The following is a 21,918-nucleotide window of genomic DNA, read 5'->3' as shown; positions in this document are numbered from 1 at the left end:
ATGTGGGTAAAACAGAGCAGGGGACATACAGTTCTCCCCCAAGGAGTTCAGTCACAAATGTAATTAATGCATTATTTTTTTAACGAGCGTCATCAGCATGGAAGCATGTCCTCTGAAATGGTGTCCGAAGCATGAAGGGATATACAAACGTTTAGCATATCTGGCGTGTAAATACTTTGCAATGCTGGCTACAAAAGTGCCATGCAAATGCCTGTTCTCACTTTCAGGTGACATTGTAAATAAGAAGAGGGCAGCATTATCTCCTGTAAATATAAACTTGTTTGTCTTAGCCGTTGGCTGAACAAGAAGTAAGACTGAGTGGACTTGTAGGCTCTGAAGTTTTACATTGTTTTGTTTTTCAGTGCAGTTGTATAACAAAAAACAAAATCTACACTTGTAAATTGCACTTTCACAAGAAAGATTGCACTACAGTACTTGTATGAGGTGAATTGAAAAATACTGTTTCTTTTGTTTATCATTTTACAGTGCAAATATTTGTAATAAAAATAATATACACTTTGATTTCAGTTACTACTCAGAATACAATATATATGAAAATGTAGAAACACATCCAATTTAATAAATTTCACTTGGTATTGTATTGTTTAACAGTGCGATTAAAATGGCAATTGCAATTAATTTTTTTAACTGAGATTAATTTTTTTGAGTTAATCGCGTGAGTTAACTGCGTTTGACAGCCCTAATATATATATTATATTCATGAGCATGTTAGTCTGTAGCATAGCTCAAAAGCTGTTCCAAATACTTCAATAAACAACAAACAAATTAATCTCAGAGCAAAGGTGCTGAATTTGGTCTATAAAGCTTTGTATGGGTTGGGCTATAGTTCTGTCTTTCTCACAGGATCTGCCACAGTGTGAACATTTGACATAACATATCCAACATTTATCTGTGAAAGGGCGTAGTATTCTCAGGGAGATATTTGACTCTTCATTTCTTTCTCCTTTAGGTGGTCTGCTAGTTAATGAATCTGCTAGCTTTCAGGGCATCATGCAAGACCCAACTATTTTCTAAAGGCATTGGCTTGGGAAAAGAAGAGCCTTGATAGTCTGATGAGCCTTGTCTTTTGCCTCTGAAAAGTGGTAAATTTATACGTAGCATTAAGTATGTTAGGTGTAATAGGAGCCAGGTGGAAAGTTACCCTTTTTATAAATCTAAAGAAAAAAATTAAAGATGTACACTGAGCTAGGTTAAACACAATCAGTTCACTGTAATACTTTAAATATAACCAAAAATTACTTCTAAATAAGTCATACTGTGTTTAATGGACTTTCCCCAAACAAATTTCCCTTTATTATAGCTGTAAAATGTTTAGCTGTTTGTATCTTATCTGCAGCTAATGGGCAGCCCTGTTGTTTCCTTACTGATGAGTCTAGGTCAGCTGGTGTCCTGGGATTTAATGTCTGATTTACCCCAAGGTACGTGAGTTGTTGTGGAAACGGAGAGTTTATATCTGGTTCACCTGGGAGCATTGCAGTCAGCTGAAACACTCTGGTGACAACACAGAATGTTTTGTTCCCTTTAACGTATCGAGCTGAACCTTGCCAGCATCCCAGACAGGTTCACAACAGAGCATATTTCCATGGACATGTACGCAACTTCAATATTTAAAGATAGATTTTTCACAATAACCTCTTCTCATTCCTTTCATTTTGCTTGGATGGATTCCATTATTTCCTATATTTTAGAGTTGAGTTTTCATTAGGGGAGCAATTTCACTGTTCAGATACTTAATGCTATTAATTAAGCAATAATGCATATAACTGAGCAAAACCAGATAAATGTCTCCTACCATTTTCATTATCTAAAAAGACATGCTAAAGAAAGAACTGTTTATTTTAAAGTCAGGAGATTGAACACTTGTCTATTGGCCATACATATAGGCTTTGTATCGTTGCTAACAATACCGAATGACGCAGTTAGCAACATGCTGCTGTCCAGATCAAACATGCAAAGTGAGAATTTTTAGACTAAACACACAAAGTTGCTCTCTCATTTATTGTGTTTCAGTCCATCAGCTGCTATGTCATAGCTCTTAATAAGGAGTAAGCTCGGTTATTCTCGTGTAGCTGGTTTTAGACTGATCTAGTCAGAGCCAAGGAAGAAAGAGGCAGACAACCACCCATCACCTAGCCAAGGAACAAGGTGCGCACTGATTGCTAAAACCACTCTGCATTGCTTCCTTGGCTGCGGCTGAGCATGGGGCTATAATGTGTTGCTAGGCCTGGGAAAAGTTGGTACCGTTTAACTAGGGTTTCTCTTAAGATAGTTATTTTGCTGTAGATGAGACGGGGATGTATATCACCATAGGCCTTATTTCACCTATGACTCAGCAACATAGATGGCAGGTTTTAGGATTCTGGAAAGGGACTGGACATATGGCTCTTATGCTGATTAACCCTACTGTCATGTTCTGGAACCCTGCTTAAAGGAGCAAAGGGATTTCTGCTGACTCTTGCTTGGCAGGCCAGGAGGGGGAAGGGCTATTAGTTCCAACTCAAGATCCAAGAGAGTTAGGAGGTGGCAGGACGTTGTTATTTCTCTCTCTCTCTGCTGGGGCTGGAGCATGGGAAAAATGTGAGGATCAGTCAGGGAAAAGCTTAAAACTAGGCTTATGTTTTGCTGATACTTATGTCACTAGTAGCAGTAAAAATCCAGGAAGAGGGTACATTTGGACCACATCCAGTGTGAGCTTGATTCTCCACTGCCTTGCATCTTATGTGGTCATTTATATCTGTGCAATGTGAGCGCAAAATGGCTGTCAAACACTATCATTCTGATCTGGTAGCATTTTACACCCATGTCACAGGCTGGCTGGCACTTTAAGGCGACTTGGGCTCAGCCTAACCTGGGCAGATCCCCTTTGTTATGCCCTCCAGTTGATCCCGATTGACTAGGGCCCAGGCAGCACAATTCAATTGTCAGACCCAGCTGGGGAAGAGTTGGGTGATTTGGCAGGTTGTCTTCTGTTACTGCCCTTGAAGAGAAAGGGTGGTAGGAGAGAAGGAGGTTTCTGGGGCAGGACTAGGAAAAGACTAACCTCAGGCAGATAGGGAATAAGAAAACTAGATTGGGGGAAGGGTTCCAGAAAGAAGCGTTGGGGGTCATTAGCTTGGATAGGAGCTGGATCTCTAGGAAGGAAGTCCTTTGTCATTGAGTTAATGAGACAGAAGGCTAGCTGAGGAAAAGTGAAAGGTTCCCCCGCCCCTCGCCCCCACAGGGGTAGTGAAAGCTTCCTAAAAGTGTGTGTGTGGGGGGCGGCACCGGTGCCAGAACCATGACCCTGCCCCCTGTGCTGTCCCTGCCCCTGAGGCCCCACCCTCATGCCATCCCTTCCCCCAAGGCCCTGCCCCCCCGCTTGCTCTTCTCTGCTCCTCCCACAACTGTCACTCATCCTTATGGCTAGTAAAAAGTAGGAGGGCCATGGCCCCCTCGTCCCCCCTGCCACCCCTTTTTTGTTTTGTTTTCTTTGAAGTAGAGACTATTAATTGGTAGATTTCAGAGTAACAGCCGTGTTAGTCTGTATCCGCAAAAAGAAGAACAGGAGTACTTGTGGCACCTTAGAGACTAACAAATTTATTAGAGCATAAGCTTTCGTGGACTACAGCCCACTTCTTCGGATGCATATGTTCCATTCTATATGCATCCGAAGAAGTGGGCTGTAGTCCACGAAAGCTTATGCTCTAATAAATTTGTTAGTCTCTAAGGTGCCACAAGTACTCCTGTTCTTCTTTTTAATTGGTAGAAGCTCCCTGAAAGAAGGTAGGCATGTTTCAAGAATACTGAAAGGACTAGGAGGGACACAGAGGCTGAACCACTGTTGCATTGTGCCATAGTGGGCTTGTCACATTTTGGGATGCACCCCAGACCAATGAGGTTATATCACCAATTGTGGTGTAATCCTGAGTACCATAAAATGCTCTGCTGCAGCAGCTCCCTGTCTGGATGCTCCCAGCCAGCATACAAGCATGCACAGCGTGTCTGCGTGTGAAGCAGCCCTGGTTCAGCTGTTCTGGCTCCAGCAGCCTGCTTGTTACTCCACAGCCACACTTCTGTTTCCATCAGCCTTAGTTACTACTAGACAAGTAACCCCAACACACACCCCAGTCCTGAATTTTCCCCAAACCATCTCTCCTGAAATGTCTCGCCCTTTCTTGCAACATTTAGAGAAGCAGTAAGGTCCATTGCTCCTTTAAAGAGACAAAACCATAGCAGTTTGTTGCTTTAACTTCCATTCAAACATAGCAGTGGGTTGGTTTATTAAAAGTAAAACAATCTTATTAACAAAAAGAGAAGATTTTAAGTGAGTTCAAGTGTGAGGGATAAAGTCAGAAAGGGTTACAAGCAAATAAGTGAAAAGTGCTTTCTAGTGACTAAGGCTTAACAAAATTGCAGGCTTGGTTCAAGGTAAGATTCTTACCACACCTCCTTCCAGCAAGATGGCCGTCCATTCTCTTGGTCACGATCTCCCACAAAGTCCAAAGTGCTTGGTTCCTCTGTCACTTTAGGTGAAAGATAACATGGGGTTTTTTCTTCCCCCCCTCCCTTTTTTTTCTTGTCCAGTGAACTTTTGAAATGTATCCTCTCAAAGTTCTGTACCCCTGCTATGACAAGAAGTGTTATGGAGTCTGAAGGAGAGGGTTCCATGCTGGTTTCTTCCCTGCTGGTGCTTTCTACAATGCAAAGTGATCTGTCCCTGCAGCCCCTGATATGCTAATGAATGGCCACTTGACTGTGATTACCAGTTGTCTGTGATTGCACCTGGACGGAAGCATCAGTCTTTCCTTTGTCTGGAAGAAACCTGTTTACCCACTCCCCGGACAGTGTGTAATTGGTTTTCCAGTGATACCTCACATGAGACCTATTAGATATAGATTACAACATAAGTGAATGGGGTACACTGACCTGATCAGGCCAGCTGAAACTCACTACCTGATAACAGTGAGCTCCTTGCCCTCTGGCACTGGGATACTTTTAGGGTCACAGGGCCTCAAGGGGGTCCAAGGAGGATATGCTGTAACAACACACTTTGTACAGATAGAAGGACTATACAAGGTGCAAAGCAATAGAAAAGCTGGTACTCTCTGTATATACTACTTACATTGTCTACAAGAAAAAGTTGCACTAGTTTAACTAAAGATGTGACTTCTAAGGCTATGGCTACACTGGCGCTTTACAGCACTACAACTTTCTCGCTCAGGGATATGAAAAAACACTTCCCTGAGCACAGCAAGTTACAGCGCTGTAAAGCGCCCGTGCAAACAGCTCCTAGCGCTGTAAACTAATCCTCTCAGGGAGGTGGAGTACCTGTAGCGCTGGGAGAGCTCTTTCCCAGCGCTGGTGCGCAACCACACTCACACTTCAAAGCGCTGCTGCAGGAGTGCTCCTGTGTTTCGAGTGTAGCCACAGCCTAAAAAACAATTTACTTAAACTGGTTTAAAGACTGTATGAACACTCTTAATTTGATTTAAACTAGTTTTTGTATGTGTGTTTATTTTACATTGATTAGGATTAGTTTAGATTAAACTGAAATAAAACACTCTCAACCTGAAATGTGTCCACACCTATTAGTGTGATGCCACTGGTTTAACTAAATTGGTTTAAAATAATACCTTTTGTTAAATCACTGCAAGTTTTGTGTGTGTATGTGTAGACACTGTCTGTGCGTATAATGGGAACACCACCGATTTATACTAATCTTTTAAGGGTACTGTCAAATGTTTTCAAAATAGAATAGCCAAAAGTAATCTGAAATCATTGAAACTATGCTAAATAAAAAAAATAAAGAAACAATGCTTGGAGCCAATGAATTAACTTGAATTTTTGTGTTAAAATGAATTGGAACTGACTTAAATGATTATGTTATTTGAAGGTATGGTCTTATTGCCACATTTTAAACCCACTGTAAACTAATGCTGTAAAGTAAGTACTACCTAAAATAAAACCTTATGAAGATATCTTGACCTTATTGTACAGTGAAGATTTTTATGGGATGTCTAGCCAAAATGCAGATCCAGTGTGTAAGAGAATCCTTAATAGGATTTCACTAGGATTGTTAAGTATTGAAGCTTTGCCTGCAAAATGGTTCAGACTTCCCTATTCCCTTGTGCTTTACATGCCTGTTCATAGTACTTTATGCTGTGCATAGTGTTACTTAAGGGAGTGACTAAATATAGGTCATGTTTGCTTTCCATAAAGCACTATGGGCTCTATTATGCTTCCTTTGCAAGTCAATTGGAGCTTTACCATAACTTGCATGGAAACAGCCCGATACAAGAGAGGAGGAATACAGAAATGTATGGGCCCCAGAAAAATATCAAACAGGAATATAAGTTTTTGTTGTACATTTTCCAACTGCAGTATTTTATCTTCTCAAACTGACTTTTTCACTGTTTAGCACGTTGGCCCCAATCCTTCAATGATCTCCGTTAGGGACACACCCCTGCACCCCCACGTGGCCATGCTGGGACTCTATGAGGGTGCAGGGCACTGCAGCTGATTGGAGGATTGGGACATTTTACCTACTTCAGAAACATGTTTTGTTGGCTGATTTACTAATTTGAAAAGGCAAAATGGTAATATATTTTGACAGTGGACTATAGTGATTCAGCCTGTGGAGAAAAATCAGTCACTGCCAGGATCCCCTCTCTCTCTCTATTGACCAGATTAGATGCACTACTCACTAAATCTAATTCAACTGGCAGTTGCCTTGAGATTAAGCCATCTGATCTGAAGGATTTTCTGCCTTTTCCAGGTACGCAGCACAATTTATTGTATGTAAATGAGATGCTTGAATATTTTTTAGCACAATCAGAAGTTATGGGCTTGATGTGGAATCAGTTGGCGAAATTCTATGGCCTATCTATGCAAGAGGTCAGACTATGATCAGAATGATCCCTTTTGGCCTTAAAATCTATGAACCTACACAAACATTTTATAAGGCCTGCAACAGACTGACAATATCCTGGGCAAACCTTATGGAATTAAAGAACTCTGTTGAATTAAGTTAAATCTTATTGAATTAGGTTTAATACTTTTGGGGTCCATTGTATTAAAAATTCAGTGGTGTATGTACTATTGTGGAATAGTATATAACTTCTCTAGGAGTGGGTGATACTAATATAATTCCTCCAGTTATCAGATCTTTGAAGCCATCCCTTGGAGCTACCTATACTAGTTCAAACTGGATTCTCCAGGGATCAATAGACCAAGAGAGGATTTTGGATAAATAGCCCTGTGTTAAACTGGCTCATGAGGTTCTTCCTGATATGGAAGCCAATGGATAGCACTTCTGGTCCACAGTCCCTAGTGAAAGGTTGGAAGAATTTGGTCTACTGAGGGCCCATAAGACTGCTTGTTCTGAGCTGAAGCTGTGATGGACTTGAAACCACAAGGAAACCCCTTGGGTGGTCTACTCCTGCCAGAGCCCATGTTAGGGTTGGGATGATCTCTGGTAAGCTTATTAGCATGCTTGTAGGTTCTTTTATTGTTTTTAATATGTTTTCTCTATAATGTTTTTATCTTCAGAATAAACTAGGCTTGCATAGGAAGTGATGTGTAGTAACTTATAATGGCGGGGCAGTGACACAATTAACCCTCTGAAGAAAAAGTAAGCAGATCTGCTTAGGCAGAATTTCTTGTTGGGATATCACAGTGAAGGCAGGGAACTGTTCAGCCTAGAGATAGCCAGGTCAGAAGGGAGAAAAAAAAATGAATGCACTAAGGGTATGTCTAATGAATGCACTAAGGGTAAGTGATCGATCTATCGGGGATCGATTTATCGCATCTAGTGTAGACACGATAAAATCAATCCCCGATTGCTCTGCCATCGACTCCGGAACTCCACCATGGCGAGAGGTGGAAGCGGAGTCGACGGGGGAGCGGCAGCGGTCGACTCGCCGCCATCCTCACGGCCAGATAAATCGACCTAAGATACGCCGACTTCAGCTACGCTATTTGCGTATCTTAGGTCGACCTCCCCTCCCCCTCCCCCAGTGTAGACCTAGCCTAAGAGAAGAATTTGTCCCTAATTGTGAAAATCTGATCAAACACATGCCTCTTAGCTGACCGAAATAGACCTTTTCTTGTTCAAAGGCATGTCCTTACTTGTTGACAAAATATATCAAAGAAATATCAGAAATCAATATGTGATATTAACCACTGCTGTGTGCACAACATATAAGTAGTGCTGGATAACTTGGTTTGGCAGACTTTACGAATTCATAACTGCCATATAGGTCAATGGTCGTCTTTGGCATACAAACAATCATGTTCTCAGCTGGTAGGAACTGGTAGAAGAGCAGCTCTTCTAAAGTCAATGGAGTTATATTGATTTACACCTGCTGAGAATCTGGCCCAAAGACTGCAGGATTAGGAACCTCAGCCCCCATAAAATTTTTGAAAGAATGAGAACTCTTAGCTTGAAATAGCTACCAAAATAGAGAACAAACAGTAGCTTTGTATGAGATGAAACAAAATAGGAAAGAAAATAACTAAAGATGCCTGGATATAATTAGACTGTACTGAAAAGTAGAGAGATGATGGCATAGTCACAAATACTATAACTAAACCAGAGTAGAATGTAAAACAAAGATAAATTCAAGTTTAATAAAAAAAGAATCTACCAGATTATATTGCACAACAGCTAACCAGCTCAGATGGTGGGGATTAAATGCTTTTAAGGGGAAATAAACTGCCTGTTCATTTCTGCTTCAGTCCTCTCACGTTCTCCAAATAGACCTTACTAAACCAAGAAATGTAGCTGACCTTGCCAACAGATTTCCAATTATGCATAATGCACTTCGGTGCAATCGTTATTAAATATTAATCACTTTAGAATAATTCATATTATGCTTGCATACCTATGCTAAGAAGAAAGCTTTGCTTTTTATTTTTGGTTACATAATAGTTCAGATTATTGAAACTCCAATCTTACTCTATTGTTACCATGAAGAGGTCCCGGTTAAGTAAAAGAGAGATTGAATTAAGTCCCAACTGAGTTAACAAACATGATATTTCAGGTTTAACAGCAAAGGAACTGCTAATAACTAAGGGTCTCTCTTTAGCGCGTGTGTGAGTGTGTGTGACTTTTTCTAAGCATATAGATTGAAAATATGTTCCAAAACAGGATGGCATGAAATATATCATACAGTCCCAACTAACCAGGGTGCTTAATAGCATGATCCAAGCATCTGCATAGAACCCCATTGAATCCATAAAGAGAAAAGGCCTTTCATCTTGCAGCATTTTTAGACTCTAATCCTACCAGGTGCGCTTTGTGGGTGGATATCTGTGCCACTGCTGAACCCCAGTGAAGTGTTCCACCCACCTGGCATTCCTTGCGGGATCAGTGCCTTAAACAGGTGCTACAACACTAAGGGCTTGTCTACACTGGCAAGTTCTGTGCAGTAAAGCAGCTTTTTGAACTCAAACTGCAGACGTGTACCCACAGTTTGAGCATTGGCCTGCTAAACCCAGCGTTGTAAGCTCAATCCTTGAGGGGGCCACTTAGGGATCTGGGGCAAAATCAGTACTTGGTCCTGCTAGTGAAGGCAGGGGGCTGGACTTGATGACCTTTCAGGGTCCCTTCCAGTTCTATGAGATAGATATATCTCCATATTTATTTTATTTATACACTCTGTGCACAGAAATCCTCAGTTGCAGCGCTGCAAAAAAACCACCTCGACGAGAGTCGTAAGGCTATTTGCGCAGAGGCTCCCGTGCTCTATTGCCAGTGTAGACACTTGATTGCTTTCTGTGCTCTAATTGGCTTCCGGAGCTGTCGCATAATGCCTCAAGTGACCGCTCTGCTCATTGTTTTGAACTCGGCTGCCCTGGAGACATGCGCCCTTCCCCTTTCAAAGCACCATTTCTGACAGCTTTTGGGTGCTGTGCTGATCTGCTCCAGGACACAAAGCAAACCATTAATGTGGAATGCTCATGCTGTTGAACGCAGAGGCAGGTGTGTGTGTGTGTGGTGTGTGTGTGAGAGAGAGATTGCTGTGCAGAGAACCCAGGGAGGGAGGCAGGGGCTGATGTCGGGGTTTCCCCCTCCCCCTGCTTCAGGATTGGTTGCTTCCTGCCACTGTCTGAACTTACAAGACAGCATACTGACATACTCTCTGTCCCCCAAAACACACTGTCTCTCTCCCCCCTCTACACACACACACACACACACACACACACTCTCCACTCCCGCCACTTCAGTTGAAAAGCAGCTGGCAATGTAGTAGGATGCCCATGGAACAATGGGATTGGGAAACCAGCATCATGTGATGCTGTGCCTGCCCCATGAGGCATTGCAAACCCTTCCCAAAGCACCCTGCAGCCAGTGGGATAGCTACCACAATGCACTGCTGTCTTTGCTGTTGCAAGAGCTGCTAATGTGGATGCACTCCAGTGTGGACACGTAACAGCGGTTTAATTCCAGCATTTTAATAAAAGTGGTATAACTTGTGGTGCAGAAACTTGCCAGTGTAGACATACCCCCAACTTCAGTGGATTTACTCTGGATTCACACCACTGTAACTGACAGTAGAGTTGTCCCAAGGTGTTCTAAAATTCAGTAAAGATACCTACTTCTAGGCCGCCACGTGCAACCACAGTTAAACACCACTAATGTTAGAAGAATCTCTTTTTTTGCTAGGCAGAGACAAAGTAGATGAAACTATTTTAGGCATGTACATAGATAGGGCTATAACCAGGATCCTGTCTCCTTTTTCCAGAGATCTCATTCACTTGTGTCTGAGAACATACTAAATCCCTAATCCAGCAAACATAGATTCATAGATTCTAGGACTGGAAGGGACCTCGAGAGGTCATTGAGTCCAGTCCCCTGCTCTCATGGCAGGACAAAATACTGTCTAGACTATCCCGGATAGACATTTATCTAACCTACTCTCAAATATCTCCAGAGATGGAGATTCCACAACCTCCCTAGGCAGTTTATTCCAGTGTTTAACAACCCTGACAGTTAGGAACTTTTTCTTCTAAACTAAACTTCCCTTGCTGCAGTTTAAGCCCATTGCTTCTTGTTCTATCCTTAGAGGCTAAAGTGAACAAGTTTTCTCCCTCCTCCTTATGACACCCTTTTAGATACCTGAAAACTGCTATCATGTCCCCTCTCAGTCTTCTCTTTTCCAAACTAAACAAACCCAATTCTTTCAGCCTTCCTTCATAGGTCATGTTCTCAAGACCTTTAATCATTCTTGTTGCTCTTCTCTGGACCCTCTCCAATTTCTCCACATCTTTTTTGAAATAATGCGGTGCCCAGAACTGTACACAATACTCCAGTTGAGGCCTAACCAGCGCAGAGTAGAGCGGAAGAATGACTTCTTGTGCCTTGCTCACAACACACCTGTTAATGCATCCCAGAATCATGTTTGCTTTTTTTGCAACAGCATCACACTGTTGACTCATATTTAGCCTGTGGTCCACTATAACCCCTAGATCCCTTTCTGCCGTACTCCTTCCTAGAAAGTCTCTTCCCATTCTGTATGTGTGAAACTGATTTTTCCTTCCTAAGTGGAGTGCTTTGCATTTGTCTTTGTTAAACTTCATCCTGCTTACCTCAGATCATTTCTCCAATTTGTCCAGATCATTTTGAATTATGACCCTGTCATCCAAAGCAGTTGCAATCCCTCCCAGTTTGGTATCATCTGCAAACTTAATAAGCGTACTTTCTATGCCAATATCTAAGTCGTTAATGAAGATATTGAACAGAGCCGGTCCCAAAACAGACCACTGTGGAACCCCACTCGTTATACCTTTCCAGCAGGATTGGGAACCATTAATAACAACTCTCTGAGTACGGTTATCCAGCCAGTTATGCACCCACCTTATAGTAGCCCCATCTAAATTGTATTTGCCTAGTTTATCGATAAGAATATCATGCGAGACCGTATCAAATGCCTTACTAAAGTCTAGGTATACCACATCCACCGCTTCTCCCTTATCCACAAGACTTGTTATCCTATCAAAGAAAGCTATCAGATTGGTTTGACACGATGTGTTCTTCACAAATCCATGCTGGCTATTCCCTACCACCTTACCACCTTCCAAGTGTTTGCAGCTGATTTCCTTAATTACTTGCTCCATTATCTTCCCTGGCACAGAAGTTAAACTAACTGGTCTGTAGTTTCCTGGGTTGTATGTATGTATGTGCTTAATTTTAAGCACCCCAGTTATCCCATTAGCTTCTTTCTGCTTGCAGGGGTGGAGCCTAAACGTGAGCAATATACACACACACACTGCTTTCTGCATTTTTATGCAGGTGACAGATGCATAGGGAATATGTTCTCTAAGGGCTTCTGTATGTAAGAAAGCTGAAATGGTTTAACTTAAGATGTGCTTTTAAGCCTGTTGAATTAAAAACTGATGCAAAGACTGTGTGGACACCTATTGTTGTTTAAACCGGGCTTAATTTAGTTTCAACTTCATTGGTTGGAATTGGATGAAGCTAAACTGCAATAAATCACTCTTAAATCAAAATAAGAGGATTCACGCAGTATTTTGCATCGGTTTAATTAAATTGGTTCTAAATCATACCTTAAATTAAACTGGTGTGTAACTTTCCCATGTAGACCAGGCCTTAGTCTACATTTAGCATTTAGATTGACATAGCTACAGCACTCAGGGGTGTGAAAAAACCTGAGCTCCATAGCTATGCTGACCTAAACCCCAGTATAGATGTAGCTAGGTCAACAGAAGAATGCTTCTGCTGACCTAGGTACTATCACTTTGGGAGGTGGTGTTCCTGCAGTGACAGAAAAAAATGCTTCCATCCCCATAGGCTGTATACTACAGGGTTATGCCAACATAGGTACAACACTATACATATGCCACCATAGTCCCCATAGTATAGACATGGCTTAAGAGGTTACATTTTAGGGAATCAGAGGTATGGTACTTATGTACACTTCCTAACACATGACAAGAAAACACATTTTTTCATGATGATGATGAAAATGTTAGCAGACATGTCATAGTTTATTATAAACCCAGTAAACACTAACTTATGTAATTAGTAGAGCTGGTCATAATTCTTCAAACATACATTTTCTGTTAAAAATGGCATTTTTCCCAAAATGAATGTTTTGCAAGAATGATTTTGCTCTGAATTTTTTCAGAGCTCTAAGGCTACTTGGTGTGAAGCTACTGGGCATGTCTGCATTATTCCAGCAGGGCAGCACAGAAGTAATGGCTATTTTGATGTCTTTCCAAGTGTAAACAGACCTCACAGAGCAGGGTTATTGTGCAATAATTGGAAATACATCCAAGGGTCACCCCGTCACAAAACCCCCAACCAAGCTTTAGCAATGGTCCATCACAGTGGTGGTATAACTGATCCAGCTGATGAGAGTGACTGTAGCCTAGGTGGAGCTCTGAGGTGAGTGGGGTGTATAGGTGTCTGCAGTGCATGGGGAGGGGGAGGTTTGGGAGGTCTTTGGCACTGATTTCAGAGTCTAGGGTGGTTGCATGGAAGTGACTCACATCTCAAGGAATGGTATCAGACAAGAGATCTGAGCTCAGGATTGCATCCTAAGGCCCCAGAACTACAAACGGTCACTAGAGTCTCCTCAGACCCAGTAGGCTTGAAAGCATGTGAGACCCAGCAGATGGGTCACTCTCAACAGACTGGTGATGGTACAGTGGGCACTGAGCCTGGCTGTTACAGATTAATCCCCTTCAGTCCTATGGAAGTGTTCAGATAGCCCTATGCCCTTTTATATTCGTAGAATCATAGAATATCACTGTTGGAAGGGACCTCAGGAGGTCATCTAGTCCAACCCCCCTCCTCAAAGTAGGACCAATCTCCAGACAGATTTTTTCCCCAGATCCCTAAATGGCCCCCTCAAGGATTGAACTCTCAATCCTGGGTTTAGCAGGCCAATGCTCAAACCACTGAGCTATCCCTTCCCCCCCCTTATCTTATCCAGTTCTATGCTCCAGCAGGAAAAGATCAGGAAGGAGTGTCTCAAAATATGAACCTATGAACCCTAACAGAAAAAATATGGTGATTATCAATTATACTTAAGGAGAAGAGGATGTAGTATGAAAGGAAGTCTGATTTAATTGAATATTACAAAGATCCACTGCTGGCACCAGCTAATGGAGTTATTTAGGAAACTTTGGGTTCTACTCCCAGAAGTAACTTCTCATAATTAATTTATTGTGCTGTATTGTTTCTGTAACCCATTAAGGAAGAATGTTACGGAATAGAAACCTGGATTGTTGGCTATTGAATGGTGCCAAAAATGTTGCTCCAAACCACAAAGGAATTTGTAAATGATATGAGATGGGGATCAGGGATGGATTTTGAAATGATATAGTAAAGACAATCTTTCATACAAAAATAGAAAGATACAGTAATACCTCTGGAAGAAATATCCTGCCCCTTCTTTGAGTATAATCTTGTGTGCGCATTAACCCTTACTTTACAACTTTCCCAGCCTTATCTGTAATTGTATTTAATATATTATATTACAGCAGGTGTGTATTAAACGAAACATTACGACTGAAGCAATGCATGCCAATACTGGTGTTTGGCTGGGTATTGTCCAGCTCTTTATTTCTGATTTTTAAAATTTATTTTTCATCACTTTGTGTCCAGTGTTCTGGGACAGGTTCTGCAAATTCTAATAAAAAGAAAAGCTTTCTAGCCAGTGGCACCAGCAGAACCATTCCTTTAAATGTCTCAGCACCCACGAGACATCCTTTCGAAAACCATACCTGAAGTTTCAATATAATTTCATTTATATGTTGGTGAATTTTGTGGATTAAGAGCTTTGAAGGTAATCCCAAAAAGAACTTGCTGAAGTGAGGGCTTGTGAAAGGTAGAGAGGATGTTTTTAAGATGAATGTGGAACAGAAATATGTACAGGAAATCACAGTTTTCACAACTGGGTTAAGCAGCAATTAGTGTATCACTGTGACACCTGCGCAATTATCTGGAACAGGAGTAGATTCCAAACAAACTTCTGTGTGGAACTAGCCCCTCTGGCCAGGACCCTTCACAGAACTCAGTGTTCTCTTCTTTTGTCTCCTCAGGTGAAGGATACCTCAGGAGCTCTCTTTCCCTCTCTTTATAGTCTAGTAAACCTTTGTAATGTATTCTCCTAAAACGCAGCCCCAGATAAAGTTCCTTTTCCCCTCTGAGTGTGGATGCCATGCTATCTTCTCTCCTGCTGGTGATTTTTATAATGAGAATGATCTCGTCCAATAACCTCCAGTACAAATGAATAGCCCGTTGTCTTTGGCCACACTTGGTTTGAGGTGTTGGCCTCTTTCTTTTGTCTGTAAAATATCGGTTTATCAACTCCCCCTGACATGCCTGGTTTAAACATCTTTTAGGCCATATCTACGCTACCACTTTTGTCGGCAAAATTTATGTCACTCAGAAGTGTGAAAAAACACCTCTCTGAGCGACATAAATTTTGCCAGCATAAGTGGTATGGTGCACAGCACTATGTCACTGCGGGTGGTTTAATTATTTAATTGACAGCAGAGCTCTCTCCCATTGGCATAGAGAAGCTACACAGGAGATCTTCCAGAGGCAGAGCTGCATCAGTACAGCTGTGCTGCTGTAAGGTCTCTAGTGTAGACAAGGCCTTAGTCACCTATTTCCAGCCCATTTGTAAAAGTCTCTGTGGGTTGGCAGTCCATACGTCATACAAAAATATTAATGATCAGTGAATTATTAGTTTTCCAATGAGATATTACATGCCACCTTTTGGGTAGATATCATGCCAACAGTATGACATCTTACCTTGGGGTACTCTTAGGGTCACAATGCTGAAGAATTTTATTTTTAGTTTCCTTAAATCATGTGTTAGCAAAAGATTATTAGATACCAAAAGGAGGGAAGAGTGATCTTTCTCCAGAAAAACACATTTGTTATGGAAAATGGATTTCTGCTAGAACAACTGAGCTTTCAGCATAACTATTTATATAGAGATACTGAATATTTTATATTAAAGTTAAAATGATTGAGGCCTTGTCTATACACAAGGTGGCAGTATAACTAATTTTCAGTTAGGGGTATAATTTCTTACTGGTGAAGTAAGGGTACATCTACACAGCAGGCAGGATCCTGTGGCAGTGAGTTTCAGAGCCCAACTGTGCAGACCTGGGATCATGCTATGGTGCTACAAATAACTGTAGAAGTTTGGGCTCCAGCTGGAGCTCAGGCTCTGAAGCCTAGGGAGTGGGGTGGGCTTCAATGCATCTACACAGCTATTGTTAGCACTGTAGCATGAGCCTGAGTGTGTAGACATGGGGCTTTGAGACTCACTGCCACGGCATCCTCTTTGCTGTGTAGAGGTACCCATAGAGTGATACAAGCCCCACTGTGGATGGAGATATACCAGTAGGAATGTGCTTCTATAACAGAGAGAGTGTATTTGTTTTGTTTTGTTTGTTTACAGGTATGCCTCTCTGCTGATCTACAGTGTATGGGGCACAGTAGAGCCAGGGCTCTTAGCTCAAGCTGTTCCAGTTCATGTACCAAGATGACAGCCCCAATGTAGTTTATTCCCAAACAGGAAGGGGAATCGGGTATCCTTATAGTAGCATAAATGCATCTGCACAAGGGCTTATGCTATTTCATAATGGTAAGAAATCCTACCCCTAATGGAACTAGTTATATTCATACAAAAACTGTGTGTAGAGCACTTTAGTCTCTTTAAACGAATTGCTGATTCCTAGGTAATAATCAGACTTGTCATCTCTGATATTTTTAAATCTGTTCTTAATGGTGTGTGTGTGTGTTTATGTGTGTGTATCTTTGTTGCATTATTATGCAGCACAGAATATTCTGATTGTTTTGTCTCAGTTTAGGGTGTGATTAGGGTTGCCGCCACCCATCCTGGTTTTACCCAGACAGTCCGTTTTTTGGCTTCTGTGTCCAGGTGCCATTTAGGTTGCCAGGTACCCCGTTTTCAACATGAAAGTCTGGTCAAAAAGGGGACCAGGCAGTGTCTGGTCAGATGTACTGACTGGAAACCAAAATCTGGTTACCCTGGGGAGGAAGGGAGGAGTCGTGTAATTAACCTGCACCAGGCCCTGCTCAGCCGGGGCTGCCTCCTACTTGCAGGCAGGCTCCTTGTCAGGCTGCAGCAGCTCCCGTTCCAGCCCTGGAGCAGAGAGAGCCCCTAGAGTGGGAGGGAGGTGGAGATGGTCCAGTGCGCGATGGGGGGAGGGGGAAAAAGGAGCAAGTGACAGGGAGGAGGAAGAGGTGGAGAAGTGGGAGGGATCTGGGGAAGAGGCAGAGAAGAGGCAGGGCCTTGGGGAAAGGGGCGGGGGCAGAGCCGGGGCAGGGTTTCGGTGGTCCAGTTACGAGCAATTAGAAAGGTGGCAATCCTAGATGTGGCTTCTTTTAGTTCTTACTGTATGTTTCCTTAGCATAAATTTTATGCTGTGGCTTATTGCTCTATCCCTGTTCCCCTTGTCCACACTACAGGCTAGATCATGCCATCCTCTTTTATGGCCTAAGGACAGCTGAACATGTGTTAGAATGGCCCAGATTTTATTGAAACAAGGGAAGGTTGAGTCTGAGCATCATAGTTCCCCTTTTTTGCTTCATGCGATCCCCATGTGTTTGTGGCTTGATGATAAAAAAAGTGGCAGATCTCAGTAAGCGTGTGGGAAGGAACCAGGACCTGGGGAGAGCTGCTTTCTGTGGAATCTTTCCCTAACCATACCTGCCAGGGATTTTCCTGCATAAGTTCATGGTAATTAAAGGTCAGACATACGGTACGTTCCATGCGCTCCACTAGAGCTGGGTGAAAAATTTCAAGCAAATAATTTTTGCTGAAAAATGCCACTTCAGTCAACCTGGAATTATTTGTGAATTTGACATGAATTCACCCAACAGTTTTGGCCAAAACCTTTTTTCAGGCTAGATTTATGAGAGGACTTTGCTACCCTTCACAAAGCATCTGGAGGAGGTAGCGGTGGTGCCCCCCTACAACTTTTAGCCCAATAGTAAGGCGCTCACCTGGGATGTGAGAGACCCAGGTTCTAATCCCAGAACCTTATTTATATGCAGTAGAACAGCTTCAGTAGGGGAGACTGAGATACACCTACCCCAAAATAGTCCAAAGTCCAGTAGTTAGGGCACTTGCCTAGAAGGGAGACCTGACTTCAGATCCCTATTCCAGAGGTGTCATTTGAACTTGCATTTTCCACAACCTAAACAAGTGCTTTAAGCGCAGGGTTAAAGGCTATCGAGGGGCCCTCCTCTAGCTGATATGTGAAGCTAGCCCTTGAAAAATGCCTGGAAACAAAACACTATGGATTGGTTGGACTACATAGTTGATTCAGCGCAACTGATTTTTTTTATTGATTCACTGAAAAAAATTCAGCTTTCAGTTTAACCCCTTTAATCTATCTAATCTACCTAGCTATCTATTGACTAAGCAATGACCAGAACAAAAAATTATTAGCTCAGCTCTTCTCTCAACTCCCTTCTCCTCTGATGTTTTTGGGTCAAATATGCTCAGAGAACAACCATACAGTACTTCCAACCCACGTTTTCTGAAATCATGAGCTAGGTGCAATATATATATATATATAATTAAAAAAGGGAACAAAGCATTTGGGGTTCATTTAATTTGTTTTCCGCTTTTTGAGCCTTTAATCTGAAGTTGGGTCACAATTTCAAACTCCTCTCTTCAGCACTGATAGCTAGAAACTTTTTTTAAAATACAAGCTGCAATTCTCACATTCACATGATTCCAGGATTTGAGGCTTTGAGAAAAACACCAAATACAATGAGACAAATCATTAATGGCAAAACAGCCATGGCTTCTGAGACAGATGGGACACAGAGATGTGTCATGGGGCACAGAAAATCCTGGAATAGCACAGAGATACTAGTATTAATGCTGTGTAGATATTAAAGCTGCAGGATTTCCCCACAGCTTGTGGGATATATATTGATTTAGGAGGGCCAAACTATCTGCCTGGGTTGTGGGACTGGAATGGTAGTGAGCTAAGACACAGGCAATTCCAAAGTCTGAAGGCAGTGGTGTTTTCAACTGAACAGGTTGCTTTTACAAGTGATCGTGCGATTTGGCTCTATTTCCTGAGGTCAACATATGAAGTAATGTCAAACTGACTGGCTTCATTTCCCATTGCTCATTAAGTTCAAATACTGTTGGGTTTCCTGACTTAATTTTTATCCTAGTGAAAGGATACCATGTGATTACAGTACTTATACAGTCCTTGAACTGTTTTCCTTCAAATATAAACAAAATGCATCTGTTCCACCCAACGCCAGTCACAATGACTTAATAAGCCAGTCACCAAACCTCTCCAAAGGTATCCCTGTTGGAAGCGGAGTGGGCAAAATAGCAATTTTTTTTAAAGAGCTTTACTTCTAAGATAGTTTTCCCCCCTAATGATTTTTTTAATAGTGTAGAGGGTTAAATGCTAGTGCCATGGTTCTGAAAAGAATAAGTATATGTGTTCTGTCTAACATCCACTGATGTCAATGGAAAGGCTCCCGCTGACTTCAATGAGACTTGGATTGACTCCATGCTAGCTGAGCAGAACTCTAATGTAGCCATCAAACTCAAGATTTACCAGGAGACAATAGAAAAGAAGCCCAATCTAAAACTGACTCTGAGTTTTAGAAACTAAGGTTAATTTTTTTCAAGGATTCTTGAGTCACTTAGAAGCTGAAGTCTAAAATTTAGATTCTCAACCCTCAGCTGCTGTCTAACCTTGTATGTGCCTAAACTCCCTAAGCTTCTAAATTTGCAGGGGTAAAATCCACACAGCACCTACATTTCTGCCATAGCAGTCTCCATTCTGACACCACTGAGCAGCTCAACACCTACCTCAGGCCAAAGCCCCATGGGGATCCTCACACTAGGCATTGCCCCAACTACCTCACCTGTGAGTCCAATCTGGTAGGTATGCTCAGAGGCTGTCCACCAGCTTGGGCCTTGCACAGAACACAACAGCTAGTGTTACTGCTGCTCTACCTTAGCCTTTAGTTCAGTGGTTGGAGCAGTCCCCCAGGAAATGGGACACCAGGGCTCAGTTCCCCACTCTATCTGACGTGGAGCAGGGATTTGAACCCACATCTCCAGCCACTCAGGTAGGTGCCAGCCACCATGCTATGAATAGTCTGATCTGGGGGCTACTTCAGTCTCTCCTATTGAAGCTGTTCCACTTTGTATAAATAATTAGTCTTTGGAAAATGGATTGGAATGTGGGTCTCCCACATCCCCGGGAATGCCCTAACCACTTAGTTATACAGTCATTCTCACCCTCTCTCTGGCTCAATTACTATTTATTTCAGACAAAGTGGAACAGCTTCAACAGGAGAGACTGAATGATCCCCATCCCAGAATACAATATATCCCTGTGGCTGGGGAGGTGAGAGACTTAGGTTCAAATCCCTACTCCACATCAGGCAGAGGGGGAATTTGAATCTGGGTTTTCTATCACCTGGATGAGTGCTCTAACCTCTGGACTAGGGATTAAAAGGAGGAGGGGGCACAAGCAGCACCACCATCAATTTTTTATGAAAAGGGGCTTAGGTGCCCAATCCAGGAGAGGGTTCATGGGTGTGAATCTCAAGCAAAGGAAGGCACCTTGCTCTATTTTATATAGGCTTTTATAGTGTACTAATCGCTGTAGTATCTGAATGCCTTCCAGTAGTGCATTAAGCAATGTGACTACATATCTGTCATGTTCTGTTTGTTCTCTCCTCTTCTCCCCAGAGGGAGAAGCATGTGCAGTGGAGTGTCTTGTTGGGATAGTGCCTTTTTAAAAAAAAAAAACATAAATATACCTGTTGCTCATGTTTATGTTAGAAAACCCAAGGTCAAATAAATGTGTCTGCTGCCACTTGTGACTGAAACAGACAATGCCTAATTAAGGCCTGGTCTACCCTCCACTTGTGACTGAAACAGACAATGCCTAATTAAGGCCTGGTCTACCCTAGAGAGTTAGGTTGACATAAGCTGCCTTATGTCGACTTAATTATGTCAGTATACACACTACAGCCTTGCTCCCGCTGATGTAAGTGCCCTACTACACCTCCACAAGAGGCATAGGGCTTATGTCGATGTAGTTAAGGGTGACGCAGTGTCCCTGCAGATGCTGCAGGTTACTTACATGGGCTGTTGGCTGTCATTATTGTCAATTTCACGGCACCATGCTGGAGCTGTGAAATTGACAAGAAAGTCTGGCTCAGAGCTCAGGCTGTCACGCCGGAGTGGTTTGGTGGGGCTCCACTTAGAGCCCAGCTGCCCAGGCTCCCAGCTCCTCCCCTCCAACCTGGGCTGCTGCCCATGCTCCCCACTCCGAGTTGGGCTGCTGCCCATGCTCCCCGCTCCCCCCAAGAAGTCAGGCTGCACCTAGGCTCCTGGCTCCCTGCTCGGAGCCTAGGTGGCTGCCATGCTTCCAGCAGGGAATCTGAGAGTCCAGGCAGCTGCAACGCTCCTGGCAGGGAGCCAAGAGCGGGAATGAGGGGAAGGCAGCCGTGCTCCTGGCGGGGAGTGGAAACTCCAGGGGGTGGCCAGGCTCCTGGCCAGGAGCTGTGTGATGTGCTAGTTCGGTGGAAGCGCTCCTGCTGAGGATGCGCATGACTGACAGAAGGGGGGTAATGTGGACATGAACCTCCGCAGTAATTACTGCAGTGGCTGTTTGTACTAAGTTTGTACTTTAGATATGCCCGCAGAGAAGGAATCTTCCCACCTACCGCTGGCCCAGACATAGGCTACATCTAATTCCCTTTGAGGGGTGGGGCTTACATCACACCCCTTTCCTCAGTGTTTCCCATTAGGCAGCTCCCTGTTCAGCTGGTTGACTTTTATTGATCGCAGTCTTAGGCACTTAATTCCCCCCGACATTGTACAGGGAGTTTGGGCACTGAACTCAGTG

The sequence above is a fragment of the Chrysemys picta genome, chromosome 1 (genome assembly GCF_011386835.1).
Source record: "Chrysemys picta bellii isolate R12L10 chromosome 1, ASM1138683v2, whole genome shotgun sequence".
In the NCBI taxonomy this organism is placed as follows: domain Eukaryota; kingdom Metazoa; phylum Chordata; order Testudines; family Emydidae; genus Chrysemys; species Chrysemys picta.
Note: the sequence above shows the minus strand (reverse complement) of the source record.